The sequence below is a fragment of the Elaeis guineensis genome, chromosome 9 (assembly GCF_000442705.2).
Source record: "Elaeis guineensis isolate ETL-2024a chromosome 9, EG11, whole genome shotgun sequence".
In the NCBI taxonomy this organism is placed as follows: domain Eukaryota; kingdom Viridiplantae; phylum Streptophyta; class Magnoliopsida; order Arecales; family Arecaceae; genus Elaeis; species Elaeis guineensis.
The window spans coordinates 88,852,396-88,874,340 of record NC_026001.2 but is presented as its reverse complement, the minus strand read 5'-3'; the positions used below and the strand labels follow the sequence as shown (position 1 = coordinate 88,874,340).

The 21,945-nt window shown below is 39.1% G+C and overlaps 1 pseudogene; it reads right to left on the bottom strand.

Annotated features, from left to right (window-relative positions):
* Window positions 1-19,611: 19,611 nt before the first annotated feature.
* LOC105034205 (pentatricopeptide repeat-containing protein At5g56310-like) lies at window positions 19,612-21,933 on the bottom strand (annotated as a pseudogene).
* Between the last annotated feature and the right edge of the window lie 12 nt (window positions 21,934-21,945).

Below are 21,945 nucleotides of genomic sequence, written 5' to 3'. Positions count from 1 at the left end.
AAAGTCCTCCATAGCCTTAGAAGCAGTCTCGACTATTTGCTTCTCCTCAACCCCCAGTCGGGCCTTCAGCTCTCTTATTTCCTTTTACAGGTAAGAGTTCTCCTCGCTAACGGCCACGTTCCTCTTCGCCTGAGCTTCGAACTCCACTACCTTGTCCAACAGCTGAGAATTCTCCTCAACAGCCTTCCTCAATGCCGCTTCAGCATCTTTGGCTCTCCTCTTGATGGCCTTAACTTTCATAGAGACTTCTCCAACCTCCTTCTTGGCCTTCTCTTTTGCTCATTTAAGCATCTCAACTTCGAGCCCAGACTATTTCACCTCTTTGGCCAGCTCATGGGAGCTTTCAATGTACCCGTTCAAGTAATGGGTGAGCTGGTAAGTGAAGAAAAATTTATAAGTGATAAATGAGTATACAATAAGTGCTAAATGGGAAAGCCCCAACATATCCGGATGAGGTAATCTATGGCTCCTCTCCTCATCTCCCTCCGAGGGATGTTTAGCAGCTCGTTCGCATCGGCAGGGAGGAGCAGTCTAGAGAGTAGCTCGCTCACCAGCGTGGGATCTCTCAGTGCTGAGACCTCAAGCTCCAGCCCGACTGACGCAGTTCCAGATGCATCGACAACCTCAGCTGATGCCTCATCCTAGGAGGATTCAATAGTGGGTGAAGCTGGTCGGGTCGGTGAGCTGAGAGGAGCAGGCAGGTTCAGAATCACCTCCTTCAGGCTTTGGTCTGCACGGCCCACCCAATAGCCTGCGATGGCTGAGTGGTGGGCAAGCTGCTTTTCACCAGCATAATCTCAGGGTCTTCCGGATGAGAAAGTTCAGACTCTCTGACCTTCAAAGTTGGTTGTGTAGAATCTCCGACTCTGACCCAGAGACTCTGTCCGGTGGCGGGCTTGGCACCTCTTTTTCGTAAGATTTTTCTCTCCTTCTTTGGCAGGCTCCAGCTCTTCTCAGCATCCAGCTCTGCGATCATGGTGATCAAATTGTAAGATGAACAGAGCCAGAAAATTAAGGTCAGAATAGTTAACTCGCGTACCTTGAGGAGCACCTTGACTGATATCGGTATTAAATAGTGTCTGAGCCGACAGCAGCTCTTTCAACTCTGAAATCCTGAAGCCTCATAGAGCTGCCATCTCTTGCTCCAGGCTCTTGTTCGTCAAAGGTTCCTTTAGTGTAGCCTCTCGAGGTTCGTCCCAGGTGGTAAAATTTCAGTCTTCACCTGACGTCTGTGAGATGAAGAGAAATCTTGACTTTCAACCGTGCACAATGGAAGGCATACTCGAAAATATTAGGTGAAAGCTGTCCTTCATTCGCGGAGTCACTACCACCACTCGTGCGAGTCTGGGTGCCACTTGAGGCTGAAGAGAAAATGAAAGAATGTGATATTTGGCACAACCCCAGCTAGCATGCATACCGCGATGAAACTACAGATATATCATCATGCATTCGGCACCACCGTATATGGTGATATTTCAAAGTATTGGAGGAACATCACAAAAAAGAGGTGGAGAGGAAGCCTCAGCTCGGCTCGGAAGCACTCCTTATAGAAGCCCATACGTCCTGAAGGCGGATAGCAGACTCGATCACTCGGTCTCGGGACTTCAAGTTGGAATGCGAGAGGTATAGGTATTTGCTATTGCTCATGTAGCACGGTTATGTCCCACTCTGTAAACTTTGATTTGAAGCCCAGCAGCACAAAGTCAAGCTCCATGGTGGCCATCTCTCTCTCTTATGCAGGAAAGCTGTGAAAAGATGAATACAGGAACTCGCAGTAGAAGAAGAAGATAACCAGAACTTTGCAAGGTCTGCATCTCGTTCTGTCTGGAGATTTTAAATAATCTCAGATTTGAATGGGACCTTTAAAAGCTGCCTCCCATCAGTGTATTAATTGCAGGAGATGTGCATCGACAGAAGACTAGCATATGCATGACACGTGAAGACTGCGAATGGACGTGATTGCTGCCACCGATATGATAGTTAATGCCAATGATAGGTGAATCACACTTTATGCTACTTTCGAAGGAATGTATGCAGACATGTGCCAATTCCTCTCACACGGATGTAATTCGAATTTCAGTCTTTTCAAAATTTATACGACAGGTATGAAAATTTGCCTCGAATCAGAATGAGAATTATAATCTCTACTACACTTGCAATCCTAATCACAATAAGAGCCAGCTCGAATTTTTGCCTTAACTTCAACTCGGCTTGTGCCTTGCTTGAAGTGCAACACAGGCTAAGTATTTGCCTGGGCTATTACTCTAATCAAGTTTTGTAGTTATAGCCAGGGGTCGAGTATATGTTAAAAACTTTGATTCACATATTTAAAAGCATGATTCATATTCATCAAAAGAAGTAGAATACATCGGTTCCTATGGAGATTCTATTACAAGTTCAAGGGTCTCGGATCACAGAGAATAAAAGAAGAAGAGGGCATAAATCACTCCTCAGGGGGATTATTGGAGCAGTCGTCCGTGGGATAGTATTCCTCAGCACTGACGATGCCTTCGGTCTGGACGGCTGCGTCGATCTTGTCTACCTCATCCGAAAAGTGGGATGTCATCATAAACCTCGATCAGTTATCCGATGACACCACCTATAAGTCCTCGTTCAGACAATTGATTTGAAGATGCTTGATGAAGTTAGGAGGAAGGTGCACCTGGACAATAGACTTGCACTTCTTGAAGCCTGCGAAGAATGTCGCCTTGCAAGCTTAGGCTATGATCTTAACTCCTTCCTTCTTCAGTTGCTTTCTCCTGCTTTCAGTGTATTTGAGTAAAATCCCCTAATCTATAAATTTACCCCAGAGAAGCTTAAGATTTATCTTTCTCTCTTCCAACCTCTTCTTCAGGTGCTCCACCTTCGATCCGATCTCTTGGATTTTCGAGAGTGGCTTTGGGGAGGCCTGAACTCCCTTGGAAGCGGAGCGTCTGTCTCTTCGAGGAGCTCTCTCTCCATGGTTCGTCCCTTCGGAGGTTCTGATCCTCTTGGACGAACCACCACTGGGGCTCCTTCAGGAGTGAGTTTCAAAATAAGGAGAACTTCTTCCCACTTCAAGTGTCCTCCTCAGATACTCCAAGTCATCACGGATCCAACGACAGTCTCTCTCAGCCTCAGATCTTTGTCTCTCGAGGGTGCTAATCCACCCTTCGAGATCTTCAACCTTCCTGTCGGTCCTAGATTTCTGTCGTTTAAGGATCTCAATCTATCTTTCGATCTACCGCAGCTTTTCATCCCGACAGAGAATCGACTCCTGGGCCTCCTGAAGAGCCTCCTTTGTAAAGCTGAGCTCCTTGGCCAGCTCAGTATTATCCATCTCTAGATGTTCTAATCGGTACTTCAGCAAGTCGATCTCCTCCTTCTCCATCGTCGAAACATCGAGGTTGGAACTGGTGAGACTCACCAAACATTGACCCACATGTACAAGGGATCTTAAAGCATCGGCAGATCATTTTTTCCTTCTTTATTCTTTGAGGAATAATCTCTCGACTGACGGTAGGAGGTTCCTCAGGTACTCCACCACGAATTGGAGGTTCTCTCCTGTGGATGGAGCATGAGACGTCAGATCTGAGGGTCCTGCATGAGAAGTGGATGCAAGAAAGCACCCAGCAGGAGTCGCCATCTCTAGAGATTCTCCAGTTTCCATCGTCATCATTGGATTCTTCTTCGGATTGTCGACCACCTTCTCCATCCGTACTATCTCAGTCGGATCTTTTTCAAAGCATCCCTTGATGCTCATTTTTGGTGCTGTTTCCATCGGCACTCCATCAACCGAAACTTCTTCTGTAGAATCCTGTGTCACGACTTCCAATGGTAGGGATGTGGGCTCAATGACAGGAGCGGCATGTTCTTCTTCCCCGATCGTGGATTTCATTTTAGTAATCGAAACCACGACCTATCTCTTACGAGTCAAAATTTGCTTGTCTCTTCATGCACTGTGAATCCATCTTGCTCAAAGAAATCGTGATGAATAATCAACACAAAAGAAGATCTATGGCTACTTATGCCTTCAAAATGCAAATTTGAAGGAGGAAAAAAAAATGAAAAGCCACCGCAAACTAATTAAAACCTTGAATGGACCGTCGTCTAAGTGATCCCATCAGTTATGCTCGTCGGTATCAGTCATATTAGGATGATGTCATGCGCTTTAAATACAAAAGACAGGTGTGAAGGCGGAAGTGCATGGCATTAAATCCAAGATACTTTTGGAGTACTTATTTCGCCTGATTCTCAGACTCAGAAGTAGAAGGATAGTGTTATGGTGGTTACTGTGAGTGCCTCGGATCAACGCTATGTCACAAGATATTTCAAATTCTCAGATCATCAATACGACTGCTGACCACTGTATGAGCTGAAGAGTTCATCTCCATGCTGAGCGTCCGTGAGGTCTAACCTGTGTATGAACTGTCCTCGTCACCTCAGTCGATTTATCTCTTTAATGAGCGTGACAGCAATCCATCCCGAATAGATAGGATATGGTGTAACCGTCTCCCCTTGTTGCTCCTAGATTGATTTTGATGATTACAAAGCAGATTGAAGGGGTACCAATATTTTTTATTTGAAAAAGTCTTTGTGCTCTTCAGGGGCAAAATCGTAATTTTACCAAAACCCTAATTTAATAGTATCATTTGGTAGAACAAAAGATTTATGATCTATTGACGAAAATTTTATTATTTTTGAACTTGTATTTTTGAAGTTATGCATGTTTGAAATCCATAAGTCGACCCATGAGTCAGCTCATGGCACAATGAGCAGTTTGGCACGCTGAATTTTTGGCTTGGCACGGCCTGTGAGTCGACTCATGAGTCGACTCTCAAGGCATGAGTCGACTCATGAGTCGACTCCTGCGATTTTAGGCCAAAAGTTACAGAAACCTATTTTCTGGTTGCTTCAACAGAGGTCGACTCATGAGTCGACCCCTATGATGGAATTTCTCCGCAACGGCTAGTTTTTAACCCATTTTAAGTGTTTTTAATGCTCATTTAATGTGGTCTAACGGCTCTTTTTCAGCCTAAAATATTTTTCTCTATTTCTTAAAGCTATAAAAAGATTCAAAAGGTGGGAAACATCAAGAAGAGAAAGCAAGAGATTAAAAAGAAAAAGAAGAGCATTCAAGAGAGCATTCAAGAGCATTCAAAAGAGAAAGGGTTTTTCAAACCAATTTTTCAGCCCTAATCAAGAGCTCATTTAAAGCCTTCAAGAAGCCATCAATCCAAGCTCACCAACTCCTCAAGCGCTCAATCAATTCTCCATCCACTTTGAGAAAATCCAAAAGGGGGCTTCTTCTCTTGAGTAAAGTGTATTTAAAGTTATATTCGCTCATTAAAGGAGCTTTTCCTGTACTTATTTGTGCTATAAATTATTTTACTCTTTTTGAGTGATTGTTTTTATTTTGGAGGGGTTCCAAAATAAGGAAAGGTTGATCCGAACCTGAAATCGGAGTGTATTGAGTTGGCTTGTACCCGAGAAACAAGTGGACTAGCTTGGGATAGCTAGTGTCGGAGTTTCCGACGTTTGTATTCGGATTGAATACAAATATAGTGGATTGGAATTCCCAAGTAGGAGCTTGGGGAGTGGATGTAGGTGCAAGGTTGGCACCGAACCACTATAAATCCTTGTGTTTATGGTGTGCATAATTGCCTCTCTTTAACTTTTCATTATTTCTTTGCATTCTTGCTTTAGGCAATTAATCTTGAACTAAAGTCATTCTCCTCATTCATTTAGCTATTGACAAACATCTTTCATAAGTCATTAGTTAAGCTTAAAATTTTTAGAAACCCAATTCACCCCCCCCTCTTGGGTTGCATAGCTGGGCAACAAGTGGTATCAGAGCCCGGTGCTCTAGTCCGTCTTTGATCTAAACAATCAAAAAGCCAAAGATCTATGGCAACCCACGTCGGTACTTCTCTAGCCGAGGGGCAATCCACCAACCGACCTCCACTTTTCAATGGGTCTAATTACACCTATTGGAAAGCTCGGATGAAAATATTCATATAAGCACTCGACTATGATATGTGGAGTATCATAGTGAACGGTCCTCACACACCCACTAAAATTATAGATGGTGAGGAATCAACCAAATCCGAGAAAGAATGGGATGAGGTTGATAAGAAGATGGCCCAATTAAATGCTAAAGCAATGAATGTACTTTATTGTGCTCTTGATGCAAACGAATTTAATCGCATTTCTACTTGTTCATCTGCTAAAGAAATATGGGATAGGTTAGAAGTAACCCATGAGGGAACCAATCAAGTAAAAGAGTCTAAAATAAACATGCTTGTGTATAAATATGAATTGTTTAAAATGGAGCATGATGAGTCCATAACTGTAATGTTTACTCATTTTACTGATATCATTAATGGTTTAAAGAGTCTTGATAAGTCCTATACTAACAGTGAGCTTGTAAGAAAGATTCTCAGGTCATTGCCAAGAACTTGGGAAGCCAAGGTGACTGCCATCCAAGAAGCAAAGGACTTGAACACTCTACCTCTAGAAGAGCTTCTTGGATCTTTGATGACTCATGAGCTAAGCATGAAGCAACATCAAGAGGAAGAAGTCAAAAGAAAAGAACCATTGCCCTCAAATCCACAGCTCATCCTGATGAAGAAACTGATGACACTGAAGATGAAGAACAGGATGAAGAGATGGCTCTCATCACCCGAAGATTCAAGAAATTTTTGAGAAAAAGGAAACAGGGGATGAGGAAGAGGCCATTCACAAAAGGAGAACAAAGCAAAGAAAAAGAGAAAGACCAACCCCTTATCTGCTACGAGTGCAAGAAGCCGGGACACTTCAAATCCGAATGTCCACAACTGAAGAAAGGTCCCAAGAAGTTCAAGAAGAAGGCCATGATGGCCACATGGAGTGCGAGTGATGACTCAAGCTCTGATGAGGAAATCTCAACCGAACAAGCCAACCTGTGCCTTATGGCACACGAAAATGAGGTAATTTCTGAAATCCCTAGTGACTTTACATTTGAAGAATTGCATGAAGCATTCAATGATTTAGTTGATGAATTAAAGAAACTAGGGATCAAAAACAAAGAGCTAAAATTGAAAAATCAATCCTTATTGAAACAAGCTGAAAACTTTTCAATTGAAAAATCCACCTTGCTTCAAGAAAATCAAAGCTTAAAGAATGAAATTGCCAAGCTGAAACCAATAGTAGATAAGTTCACCTTAAGTTCGAACAAACTCAATATGATTCTTGATAATCAAAAAGCCGTATATGATAAGGCTGGACTTGGCTATAACCCCTTGAAGAAACAAAAATATCTGAAAAATATTTATGTAAATTCTTTAAGTAACAAGTCTACCAATATTACTTGTTTCAAATGTGGTAGAGTAGGACATAAGTCATACACTTGCTTCTTTGACAAATCTGCAAACTCAACTATAAAGAAAATATGGGTTCCAAAAGGAACCATTTTGACTAACCAAAAAGGACCCAAGAAAGCTTGGGTACCTAAAACAAAAATTTGACTTTTGCTTGCAGGTGTGTCTAGCATCCCAAGGAGGAAACAGAAAATGGTATCTTGACAGTGGATGCTCGAGACACATGACTGGTGATGAATCACAATTCATCACGCTTGATGCTAAGGATGGAGGGATGGTCACCTTTGGAGATAATGGCAAAGGAAAGATCATCGGGATAGGTAACATTGGTATCACTCCCTCCAAATACATTGAAAATATTTTGCTAGTTAGTGGTTTAAAGCATAATTTACTAAGCATTAGTCAATTTTGTGATAAAGGGTATAAAGTTATTTTTGAATCATCTGTTTGCATTGTAACTAGTCCTATTAACGATGGCATTAAATTTATTGGACATAGACATGGCAATGTTTATATGGTAGATTTAAATGATTTAGCCAAAATAGACATGCAATGCCTAGTATCCTTGAATGCTAAAGTTAATGAGACTAGTTGGCTTTGGCATCGTAGACTTGCACACATTAGCATGCATTCTTTTTCAAAATTAATTAAGAAAGAATTAGTTCTTGGTTTGCCAAAACTGAATTTTGAAAAGGATAGAATTTGTGATGCATGCCAATTAGGTAAACAAACAAGAGTTTCATTTAAATTCAAAAATATTGTTTCAACTTCTAGACCTTTAGAGCTTTTGCATATGGACTTATTTGGACCAACTAGAACAACTAGTCTAAGAGAAAAACGATATGGTTTTGTAATTATAGATGATTACTCTCATTTTACTTGGGTTTTCTTTTTAGCACACAAAGATGAAACTTTTCATATTTTCACTAAATTTTACCGAAAAGTCACTAATGAAAAAGGATTTTCAATTCAAAATATTCGAAGTGATCATGGAACTGAATTTGAAAATCAAGACTTTGAAAACTTTTGTGATGAAAATAGAATTGGCCATAACTTCTCTGCTCCTAGGACACCCCAACAAAATGGGGTAGTTGAAAGGAAAAACAGAACCTTAGAAGAAATGGCCCGTACCATGCTTTGTGAAAGCAACCTTTCAAGATATTTTTAGGCGGAAGCAATTAACACAGCATGTTACATTTTAAATCGTGCTTTGATTAGACAAATTTTAAAGAAAATCTCCTATGAACTTTGGAAAGGAAGAAAACCAAATATTGTATATTTTCATATTTTTGGTTGTCGATATTTTATATTAAATAATGGTAAAGAAAGACTTGGTAAATTTGATGCAAAATCAGATGAAGCAATCTTTCTAGGTTACTCCTCCACTAGTAAAGCTTTTAGAGTTTTTAACAAAAGAACTTTAGTAGTTGAGGAGTCCATACATGTTGTTTTTGATGAATCTAACGATCTTCCTTCAAGGAAGAATGAGGGTGTTGATGATGCAGATCCTCTAATAGAAGGTATGAAGGAGATCACTCTGAAAGATTCAACAACACAAGAGGACGAGGAACAAGAAGACAAACATGATGAGAGAGGTGAAAAAATTCAAGAACAACCTCAAGGTACAAATGACCTACCCAAGGAATGGAGGTATGTTCACAATCACCCTAAGGAGTTAATTATTGGTGATCCTATGCATGGGTAAAAACTCGTTCTTCACTTAGAGATGTATTTAATCATTGTGCTTTTGTATCTCATCTTGAACCAAAAACTTTTGAAGAAGCTGAAAATGATCACAATTGGATTAATGCAATGCAAGAGGAACTTAATCAATTTGAAAGAAATAATGTTTGGACTTTAGTATCAAGACCTAAAAATTATTCAATAATTGGCACAAAATGGGTCTTTAGAAACAAATTAGATGAGCATGGTAATGTAATTAGAAATAAAGCAAGATTGGTTGCTAAAGGATATAATCAAGAAGAAGGAATTGATTTTGATGAGACCTTTGCACCTGTTGCTAGATTAAAGCCATTAGACTTCTACTTGCATATGCTTGCTTTATGAAATTCAAATTATTTCAAATGGATGTCAAAAGTGCATTTTTAAATGGATATATTGCTGAAGAAGTCTATGTAGAACAACCCCCAGGATTTGAAAATCATGCTTTTCCTAATCATGTTTTTAAATTAAATAAAGCTTTATATGGATTAAAACAAGCACCTAGAGCTTGGTATGATAGGCTAAGCAAATTTTTACTAAATAATGATTTTTCAAGAGGTAATGTAGATACAACCCTCTTTATTAAAAGAAATCAAAATGATATATTAGTAATACAAATTTATGTTGATGACATAATTTTTGGGTCTACTAATGAATCTCTTTGTCAAGACTTTGCTAAGCTCATGCAGGGGGAGTTCGAGATGAGCATGATGGGAGAACTTACCTTCTTCCTCGGACTCCAAATCAAACAAACAAAAGAGGGAATCTCTATCACCCAAAGCAAGTACACCAAGGAACTACTCAAAAGATTTGGAATGGAGAACTCCAAATCAATTGGCACACCCATGAGCCCCTCATGTAAGCTTGACAAGGATGATGAAAGTAAATGTGTAGACTTAAAATACTATAGAGGTATGATTGGCTCTCTATTATATTTAACTGCAAGTAGGCCTGATATCATGTTTAGTATTTGTTTGTGTGCTAGATATCAATCTAATCCTAAAGAATCTCATTTGAATGCTGTTAAAAGAATCCTTAGATACTTGAATGGTACTCAAACTCTAGGGTTATGGTACTCTAAGGACTCACTAATTGATTTATTAGGATATTCAGATGCTGATTTTGCTGGATGTAGATTAGATAGAAAAAGCACAAGTGGAACTTGCCAATTTTTTGGAGTTAACCTAATCTCCTGGTTTAGCAAGAAACAAAATTCGGTAGCACTGTCTACGGCTGAGGCCGAATACATTGCAGCCGAAAGTTGTTGTGCTCAAATCTTGTGGATTAAGCAACAACTCGAAGACTTTGGAATCAAACTTAATGAAACACCAATAAGATGTGACAACACAAGTGCCATAAATCTATCTAAAAATCTAATTCATCACTCAAGGTCCAAACATATTGAAATTAGACATCATTTTATAAGAGAACATGTTCAAAACAAAAATATAATTCTTGAATATGTTTGCACTGAAAATTAATTAGCTGATATCTTTACAAAGGCCCTTAGTGAGGACAGATTCTGTGAAATTAGAAGAAATCTAGGAATTCTTGATCCATATGCCTAAATTTTTCTCCAATTCCAAAGATTTAATGTCAAAAATTCTTTGAGCTCAATTTCCATCATCTCTCTTGGTCCTAAATGCTCAAGATTATCACTCTCACAACTTGTCACTGAGCAAAATTTCTTCTCCTAAAATTTTAAATTTTTCCAGAATTTATTCATATTTTTTCTGAATTTCTGAGTTTCATGAGTCGACCCCCTAGGGTCGACCCCTTGGCAAACTTGTAATTACTGCCAACTTCCCACGGGCTCTTTCTTTTTAATTGGAAGCCTGTTCATGAGCCGACTCATCTCTTCGTCTTCCTCCTTCCAAGAACCGACATCCTCATCCTCATTCTCTCCAAAACCAAGGATCTAGCTCAAGATTGTTCTCCCTTCTCCTCTCCATCACAAATCACCGCCTGGGAAAGAAGATTTTCGCATCTTTCCCCTTTGATTGAAACGGTTAGAGCGTGCCCTAGCCTCCACCGTTCTTCTCAAAACCACCTCTTCTCTCCGCCAAAATCCCTCTCCATCCTTTTGTAGCCCTTCTTCCACTCATCCACTTGATCCTCCAAGTCTCTCTGCCTGCTGCTGTGGTGAGAATGGCTCCGAAGATGAAGCTCCCTCAGAGAAGAAAGTCGGTCCGTGAGCTAAAAGAAAATGTCCGCAGAAAAAGGCAAGCTGCTCAGTCCTCCACTGCTCCCACTCCGGCTTCTGTGTCAGCTCAAGGTCCCTCTCAGTCTTCCCTTAGCCCCAGTAAGATCCCTCTATCTGATAGGAAGGTTGAAACCGGAAAGAATGTAGATTTTAGATTCTTTGAAAAAGAGGGTTTCACCTTTGGAACAAAGATTAAAAACCAGGATTGGGGTTTCTACTGCTCTCTTAAGGAAGTCACTTTTGTAGACCTAGTTAGAGAATTTTATCAGAATCTGCATTATGGGAATGGAACAGTGACTTCGACAGTTAAGGGAGTTGATATTTTTCTGGATCCTATCATTTTGGGAGAAATACTTCATTTGCCCTGTGAGGGTTATTCTTACATGGAACTCCCAGTAAAGGAAGAGGGGATCAGTGTAATTCTAGGGGGAACCTACACGGGGAGTTTGAATAAATTGGAAGCCAAAATTTTGTCTATTGAGATGAGGATCTTACATCAATTGGTGACAAAGCTCTTCTTCCCTAGGAGTGGTAGGCATGATCTACTTTCTAGCAGAGATATTTGTATTATGTTTCATGTGATCACTCAAACCCCCCTGAACCTCCCTGCATTAATGATTGAGGCCATGAGAGAGACACTGAACAGATCCAAGGCACATCTGCCTTTTGGTATGGCCCTTACTCGAGTTTTTAGGAGGTTTGGAGTCAGCTTTGAGGGGGAGGCATCTGCTAAGCTTTCTCATGTAGACACCATCAACCAACACACTCTGCACCGCATGGGATTTACAAAAATTGATGGTGGTTGGATCAAGGGTTCTGAGGAGAGAGCTGAGGACAGAGTAGAAGACAGAGCTGAAGAAAAAGGTCCATCATCTCCTATCCATGACTTCAGGGCAGCATCACCAGATATCCAGTTCATTCCAGACCCAAAGGCTGGCCCTTCAGAGTTCACCAGGAGGCACACACCAGTACATCAGCCAGAGAGCAGCGCACCTCCTTCAGAGTTCAGATTGGCTGATGATCAGATCGAGCAGATATCTCAGGTGTGGCTTCCTTACTATCTCGACAGTGGAGCACTACTACATTTGCACCAGGGTCCACTTCATTAGATTCATCTGATCAGACCCTGATTCTCCATATCTCCACTGTGTTTCAGTTGATCTCAGATCAGTCTATTTGGATTCAGCAGCTAGAGGACACTGTTTGGAGACTGACTGGGAGAGTTCTTGACTTGCAGGGGCAAGTCCTAGCTTTGGCCCATCCTCAGCCACAGGAGTCCACTATTGAGGTCACAGACCTTACTGCAGAGGCTGGCAGGCTCAGAGGTGCATTGGAGGGTGGCTATGAGTTATTGAGGAGAGAGATCAGAGGCTCGAGTGAGCATGCTTCTACTCAGTTCACTGCTCTACTTCAGTCTGTTTCCAGAGCACTAAACGTTCTTGATTCCATCAGACTCACTCTTTCAGTCCAGTCCTTGGCCTCTCAACGTTCTCAGCCTCCTAGTTCATCTTGCTCATCTGCTCGTGCCAGAGGCAGACGGGGTAGAGGACGTTCTTCTGGTCGAGATCCATCATCTCCTCACCCTATATCTGATGACTCCGATCCTTCTAGTCATGATCTTTACTAGATCCTAGGTGTTAGTCTCTTGTTCTTTCTAGGATCTGTATTTTGGGACCATGTAATGACAATAGCTAGCTGACTTTTATGTTATGAAATTTGTATTGAAACAATTATGGTTTTAATCATCTTTTACCTATATATCTACTTTTTGTAATGATGTCAATCATCTTTTTGGTTATATATATTCTCCTTGTGGAAATATCTTCTCTTTGTTGATGATTGCTGTTAATGATTGCTGTATTAAGGGGGAGCAAACATCAATGATTAGTACTAGAAGTATTAAAGAGAAAACATATTCAGAAAAAGAGGGGGAGTTAACAATGTTTGATGATGTCAAAAAGGGAGAGAAATTAAAGAAAAAGCAACCCATCAAAAGCAAAAACCCATCAAAAGTAAAATTATAAATTATGAGAAATTAAAGAAAAAGAAATATATCAAAAGCAAAATTATAAATTATTTGAAATAAAATGAATGAATTGGAGAGAATTTAAAGAACAATATCAAAAGTAAAATTATTACATGACTTAAAAATACAATGAGTAAATTGCTAAGTACAATGCAAATGAGCAACCTTTAAAATTACTTCTTTAAATATGCTTTGATATTCTTACTTGCTCTGATACATCTTAAATTTAACATGCTCTAATATACTTTACAAATTAACTCTTAGACATGCATTGGCACACTTAATTATTTTTGCTCTAATACTAAAACTAAATAATCAAATGAGAATGAGCAAATTTTCAAGATACAGCTTGCTCTGATAACAAAAATAAATTTTCTGCTCTAACACCGAAATCACATAATCCAATGAGCAAATTTTCAAATCTTTAAGCAAATGGGCAAACTATTTATGCATATGACCATTTGTATCACATGCCAAAAGAATCAATATTCTTTTCAAGCATATGCACCTATAATGCATCCTTTTGAAATTCATGATTCACATAAATGCTTTTGTTCAAGTATTTTGTCATCATCAAAAAGGGGAAGATTGTTGCTCCTAGATTGATTTTGATGATTACAAAGCAGATTGAAGGGGTACCAATATTTTTTATTTGAAAAAGTCTTTGTGCTCTTCAGGGGCAAAATCATAATTTTATCAAAACCCTAATTTAATAGTATCATTTGGTAGAACAAAAGATTTGTGATCTATTGACGAAAATTTCATTATTTTTGGACTTGTATTTTTGAAGTTATGCATGTTTGAAATCCATGAGTCGACCCATGAGTCAGCTCATGGCACAATGAGCAGTTTGGCACGCTAAATTTTTGACTTGGCACGGCCTGTGAGTCGACTCATGAGTCGACTCTCAAGGCATGAGTCGACTCATGAGTCGACTCTTGCGGTTTTAGGCCAAAAGTTACAGAAACCTATTTTCTGGTTGCTTCAACAGAGGTCGACTCATGAGTCGACCCCTGAGGCATGAGTCGACTCATGAGTCGACCCCTGTGATGGGATTTCTCCGCAACGGCTAGTTTTTAACCCGTTTTAAGTGCTTTTAATGCTCATTTAATATGGTCTAACGGCTCTTTTTCAGTCTAGAATGTTTTCCTCTATTTCTTAAAGCTATAAAAGGATTCAAAAGGTGGGAAACATCAAGAAGAGAAAGCAAGAGATTAAAAAGAAAAAGAAGAGCATTCAAGAGAGCATTCAAGAGCATTCAAAAGAGAAAGGGTTTCTCAAGCCAATTTTTCAGCCCTAATCAAGAGCTCATTTAAAGCCTTCAAGAAGCCATCAATCCAAGCTCACCAACTCCTCAAGCGCTCAATCAATTCTCCATCCACTTTGAGAAAATCCAAAAGGGGGCTTCTTCTCTTGAGTAAAGTGTATTTAAAGTTATATTCGCTCATTAAAGGAGCTTTTCCTGTACTTATTTATGCTATAAATTGTTTTACTCTTTTTGAGTGATTGTTTTTGTTTTGGAGGGGTTCCAAAATAAGGGAAGGTTGATCCGAACCTGAAATCGGAGTGTATTGGGTTGGCTTGTACCCGGAAAACAAGTGGACTAGCTTGGGATAGCTAGTGTCGGAGTTTCCGACGTTTGTATTCGGGTTGAATACAAGTATAGTGGATTGAAATTTCCAAGTAGGAGCTTGGGGAGTGGATGTAGGTGCAAGGTTGGCACCGAACCACTATAAATCCTTGTGTTTGTGGTGTGCATAATTGCCTCTCTTTAACTTTTCATTATTTCCTTGCATTCTTGCTTTAGGCAATTAATCTTGAACTAAAGTCATTCTCCTCATTCATTTAGCTATTGACAAACATCTTTCATAAGTCATTAGTTAAGCTTAAAATTTTTAGAAACCCAATTCACCCCCCCCCTCTTGGGTTGCATAGCTGGGCAACACCCCTGATCTTGCGGGAGCGATTAAGGGCTGAATTATCTCTTGTAGTTTGGCATGTCCAACGGTCCGGTAATCTTAGAATCGTGTGATCTCACAGCTAACAATCCAGCTGTCCAACATCCTTCTATATAAACAACTAGAGTCCCGAAGATCTAGGTAAGTCAAATCAAATTTTTCTCAGAGAACTCGTTGCTGCTCTTTTGTTCTCTGCTTTTCTGATTTGAGCATCGAAAGGTCCTCGCCGGAGCCACAATCTTCGATTTTAGAACTTATCTTATAGGTTATTCTAGTACCAATATCCCTGCATGAGAATCAGATATCCATCTTTCGACTTCGATCGATTTCAACAGCAACACTAATGTTTGGAATAATAGACTGCATGCATAATAGTTATATTATATAATATTTAAATTTGAACTTCTGGTGGAGCAAGAACAAATCAACGTATAAGAACGGTAGCACACAACAAATATTGTTATAGAAGGCATGGTTGTCCAAAAAAAAACTTTCAAATATTAGTACCTGTAAAATAGACAAAAATAATATTATCAACTAAACATAAGGAATGATTGGCGCACTTGGTAGGTTAGTCTTTGAATTCAGGAAGCATGCTGTCAAAATTGATTTCTTGAATATTGATGAATCATTTGCCTGGAGGTTTTAGAAAAAGGCACCGGAGGGTGTGTTGGATTATTTGAAAAATTAGTTCAAAATTAAGATGGACATTTGTTTTATTCCAGCCATTGTTAGAATCTTAAGGTGCGTTTGGTTAGCTATTAAAAAAATATTTTTTTATTTTTTAATTTTTAAAAAATAAAAATCAAAAAATAATATTTAATAACATCATAAAAAATTAAAAATTAAAATTAAAATAATTAAAAAAATCAAAATAATTATTTTATATGCAAAGCAAAAAATTTTTGCTTTCCAAAACTTACTTTTTTGCTTTTTTTACTTCCGCATGTCTAAAACGTCAAAATAAAAAATAAAGAGTCCGAATCCTTCTCCCTCGTCGAGCTCGTCATCTCCCCACCCTTTTTTTCCTTTCTTTTTGAACTTTTTTTTCTCATCGAACTATTCACCTGCCGTCTCCAAACGTTGCTTTTTACTTTATAGCAACGTAGTTATCCAACAAACTTTTTACTTTTTTACTTTTACTCAATAACAAAAATAAAAAAATAAAAAATATTTTTAAAAAATCAAAAATCAAAAAGTATAACCAAACACACCCTTAATTTATACATTCTATTGTGACAAATAGATTAAACCAATTCCTCTTGTAGCAAGGATGATACAAATCATTCAAATCTAAAATTAAAGCATTATCAGAAGTACCCGCATCTTTGGAGGTTGTGAGAAAATTGCTATCCTAATTGAAATTGCCAGCTATGCTTGCTTTTGTTCAAGTCCTCGTATTTCCAGAGCCATTCTTACCTCCTCTCAAAGTCTATCTTGAGATGACTATTTTCCCTTTTGGGAAAAGTATTGTAATTTTTTTCTTTACACTTGGACTAAGGTCTTCCATCATCTTCACCACATTTCCTCGATTTGATGAAGATTTGTGGCGGGGTGGAAAACCTTTTCTTATTTCATTGACAATAAGTGAAGCATGACATTCTTTATCACATTCTCCTTCTATTTTAATGTAATAACCAGATAGTGTAGAATGGTAAAAGAGAATTGGTAAAAAATAATGCCTTAATCAGTCTTTTGAAGATTATTGAAATTTTTATTAAAGATGTCCATATATATTTATTCATGGATACTTATAGAGCTACTACAACAATTAGGATCTCACCCAATAGCTAAGTCAGAAGTGTTTGGTTACTTAATCTTGTATAAATACTAAAGATCTTTTATAATTGTGGGATTAGATACGTTCTTATATGAGTTCTCACATGTTTCTCTTGTTTAAACCTTGCATTACTGTTAGACTAAAAGTTCAAATCTTCATCAAATCCAATCTTATTACGATGGTTAGCTTATGGCTAGCCCTAAAAGTATCTATGCTACAGTATCCTTTAGCCCATATAAGTCATGGGCTAACTCCACTCTGATTCTATTCCAAATAGCTCAAGATCCAATCCAAAAAGATTAGTTAGAAAGTATTATTTGAATTTATTAATCTATGTAAATATCCATGATCTTTCAATTAATATATAATTAAATATATACTTGCACAAATCCTCATGTGCATTCATTCTCTTTGAATTAATTATATGCCCACTAGAAGATCTTGATGCTTAATTTCAGTTAAATTTAAAAAAATTACACCACAATTTTTTTAAATTAATATTATTACAACATGCCTCACTTAGATTAGAAATTAGAATAAAATTCAATCATAATTGAATAGGCAATAATTATTGACTAAAATTTAGTTCAAATAAAAAGTTAATTCAAAATTTATATGTTTTACATGGGTAATCATGAGAAGTGAGCAAGTACTTCATGGAAGATTCTTTATTAATTATTTACTAAGTTGGTGCATGTCATATTGAGTTTATTGCTGATCTAACTAACAAACCAGACATTCTATGGTGATTGATTCAAAAACCTGCGCACTAAAATAACTCAGGAAAAATTTCTCCGAGCCCTTTTAACAAAATATGGTTGAGTGCATTTGCTTTAGGTTCCTTCCCATGCTCTCGCTGTGAGATAGAATGCTAGGCTCAGCCTGGCTTCAAGGGAGAATCCTTGTTGGTACATGAAGTGGAGGACAGCTAGGACAAACTTAAGAACAAAAAAGGATGGTTACAGCTAAGTATCTGGGTTTTAAAACTTGTCGCTTTGGCTGATAACTGATTGACAACTAAGAAAAAAGATTCTTTAAGTGAGTTTTTACATATAGAAAATAAAATTATATCCATTCATGAGTTGCATCACACACACCCAAAATCAAGGAATAAAAATGCTTTAGCAATCTTTTCCTTCTAATAGTCTCACCCTCAAAAAGTACCATACTGATACAAAAGCAATCCATCAAAAATAAATCATATATGAAAATTAATATGTATAATGCTAGTTACACTTCCTGATAACAGGAACCAGATCCCCTGTCTCAGGTACAAAACAAGCTGCCCCTAGCACATATTATCATAACTATCAAAACAGCATAAACTAATCCAATTTGTTGAAGAACAATGCAATAACAGTAGCTGCACCCGCATCTGTGAATTCAACTCAAAATTCAATTTAAACCAAATTAAAATTTTTTGAGGGCTTTAAAGGAAGGGCAAAAAGCACACCCTGGTATTAAAGGAACCATACTACTCAAGTTCAACATAAGCATCTCCTGCCTGCTCAAGTTTCCAAATGCCATATTCCCATTAAACTCCTGTCAGACTGTTGCTAATCATAGTTGTTTCACTGTTTCACCAAACCCGGTTCAACCAGACCAACCCGACCCATTGACTCCTCTAGTTTTAACCCAGATGTAATAGGTTCTTTTTTCATATAATGGCTGCGCTCAGATCACTAGATATTTCTATAGTGGCTCTTACATCTTTTTTTCTTTTCTTTCTGTTTTTCTTGGAGCCCTTTTTGTTGAAAGTTCCTTAACTCCAAACATAGGACTGGTTCAATATCCTAACCAGTACACCGAACCTTAAGATCTAAATTCATCAGAGTATTATTGAATTATGGATGTAATACTGAAATACGAGAACAACTTGGAATTTAGAATTGTTGCAGTAACCATGGGTGGGGGATATTCTTCTGATTGAATCCCCATGTGTATTTTACCAGGTCCAGGAATCACAGTTAGACTGAAATAACATACTCTGTTCTCCAATTTGCTGTAACAGAAGAAACCTTTCGTGATTGCAATATGTTGGCATGTAAACTGGTTCCCGAAAATTACCCCATCCCAGTTCATCAAGTCTAAGCATAGTCACCTTAAATCGATTCATTTCTATCTACATTCTGGATAGTTTGTTTCTTTTTCTCTTTCTGAAGCAGGCAACAATTTGTATACAGATTTCGAAAACTGAAGTTGTCTTCATCTCTCTTTATATTATTACTACTATTACTATCTATAACTATCATTATCATTACGGTTATCATCATTATTATTATTATTATTATACTCCAAAATCTAGCTGCATTATTTCACCCATGTTTGGAGCTTTTGCTTCACTTCTCTTCAATCTTGCCCTTCCAATGACATATATTTAGACTCGAAGAAAATCCTTTGTGTCCTTGCTCTGTCATTAGATTGTTGTTTACCCTAAAAGAACCTATAGACCTGAGAAAATCTACATATTGATACCAATTGTAACATGAACAATGATACAAATTCAAAATTTAGAAAGACCAGCCAAGAGAAACTGACAAGATAGAATATAAACCGGATTGGTCAAATAAATACGATTCAACATAGAAGTTCAGAAGACAATAATGCTTCAGTCTTACAAATGAAGTCAGTTATTCATGCTTAGTTTTCTTTGTTTCACAAATTGACTAAAATGTATAAGCTACTCACATTAATACAGTGAACAAATGCACGAATTGCGGCATTCAGTAATCCAATTCACATAAAACCACTGATTAACTCAATACGCTTCAAAATTTCCTTGATTTGATTGATTCACACATTTTTGCTTTCCTCTTACTTCTGATTCTATTCATTGAAGAAAAATCAAATCCTCGGCACACGAAAGAAACTTATTTGCATCTTTTCTGTGAGGGCTGCATAGCACCCATCTCAGTTGCCTTGTCAAAGGTTCCTGAAACCAAATACTCCAGGACAAGACCACACAAAGATCAATCCAAAATAACAACTCCTCACATTTTGTAGGCTAACTTTCAATGATGAAGTAGAGCCCTTGTTTTATCTTCGCGATGTGCATAAATTATGACAATTACCAGCTTATACCTCAGGCATTCTTGTGCCATGCAAGCAATAGTCTGCACAATTTTTCCAACTTTGGCAAAGGCAATCAAGTTGGCATACGAATCATTTGCCTACCGATCACCATCCACACAACTCCATCCAGGAATCTTCTTCAATCCTCCATCCCTCATCACTTTTCTCAACCTCACTACATCTTGCCATCTCCCCACCTCCGCATACATATTGGATAGAACAACGAACACCCCATGGTTATCAGGTTCCAATTTGATTATCTCCTGCACCACCCTCTCTGCAATCTCGATATTCCCATAATTCTTACAGGCTGTTAGCAGAGCTCCCAAGACCACAATGTCTGCTCGCCATTTCATCCCCTTAATCAATTTCTCTGCCTCCACCAACTTCCCACTCCGCCCCAGAAGATCAACCATACACCCATAGTGCTCTACTTTCGGCTCAATCCCATAATCCTTCTTCATCGAATCAAAAATCTGTCGACCCACTTCAAGTAATCCAGCATGACAGCAAGCTGACAGGACACCCACAAATGTAATATCATTGGGATGGACCACTGCCCTTTCCAGCTCCCAGAACAGTTCAAGAGCGTCATTGACATGACCATGGTAAGCCAATCCACAAATCATCGCATTCCATGTTGCAGTGTTCTTCTCTGGCATTTCCCTAAACAATTCAAGTGCAATCGAGATCGCACCATTCTTGGCATACATATCCACCAATGCCGTCCCAAGAATCACTCCCATCTCAATCCCTTCTCCTTTATATACAAATGAATCTCTTCCCCAAGTCCAGCCCACCTGATCGCCCACAGGCCGACAGCACCGATGCCAGAGTGGCATCACATGGTTCGACACCTGTCCGAATCATCTGATCGAAGAGGACCAAAGCTTCATTGGAGCGGAAATTCTGAACATACCCGCTGATCATCGTTGTCCAAATTATCCAGTTTCTCTCAGGAACTTCATCAAACAACCGGCGGGCATCATGCACGAATTCGCATGTCGCATAACAACGCACCAGTCCATTGACGACATACAAATCCGAATCCAATCCATGCTTCAAGACATGTGCTTGGATCTGCTGGGAGATGGAGAGAGAATGGATGCCGACGCAGGCTTTGAGGACAAAAGGAAAGGTGTGCTTGCCCGGCGGCAAGCCGAGCGTTTTCATCCTGATGTAGAGATCGATGGCGTCGGAGGGGGAGGGGGATCGGCGAGGGCGCGGATGAGGGTGTTCCACATGAAGGAGTTGGGGTCGGGGGTGTGGGCGAAGAGGGCGAGGGCGTGGTGGAGGTCGCCGGAGGGGGAGAGGGCGGCGAAGGCGAGGAGGCGGCTGGCGGCGTAGTTGTCGTGGATCCGGCCGGAGACGACCATCTGGGCGTGGACTTGGAGGAGCTGCTTCATGGAGGAGCAGCGGTCGGCGAGGAGGGAGAGGGGTGGGGGTTTCATTGCTTTGGACGGAATGGTCGCTGAGTGGAGAGAATGGCGGGAGAATTTGAAGAGGGGGTTGGGTCTCGTTGGCATGGCCACTTGGGGAGGCAACCAGGAATAGGAACTCGTTCCGACCCGGTCCGCTCCAAATGGGGCCAAATTGTATCCAACTCATGGTAGGTTCAGAATGGATGCGGATGATCGTAAAATCCATCTCGGATCTAATCTAAATATATATCTCTTTATAAATATTTTTTTTTCAAGACAATTATTGCACTAAAAAAATAATTTTATAAACGGTCGTTGAAATGGACCTTCTAAGATAGATTCCGTCCAGATTGCTATATCTTCTATCCAACATTTCTAATTCTACTTCTCTTATTTGGAGACTCTACCTATCCCACTTACCTGAGA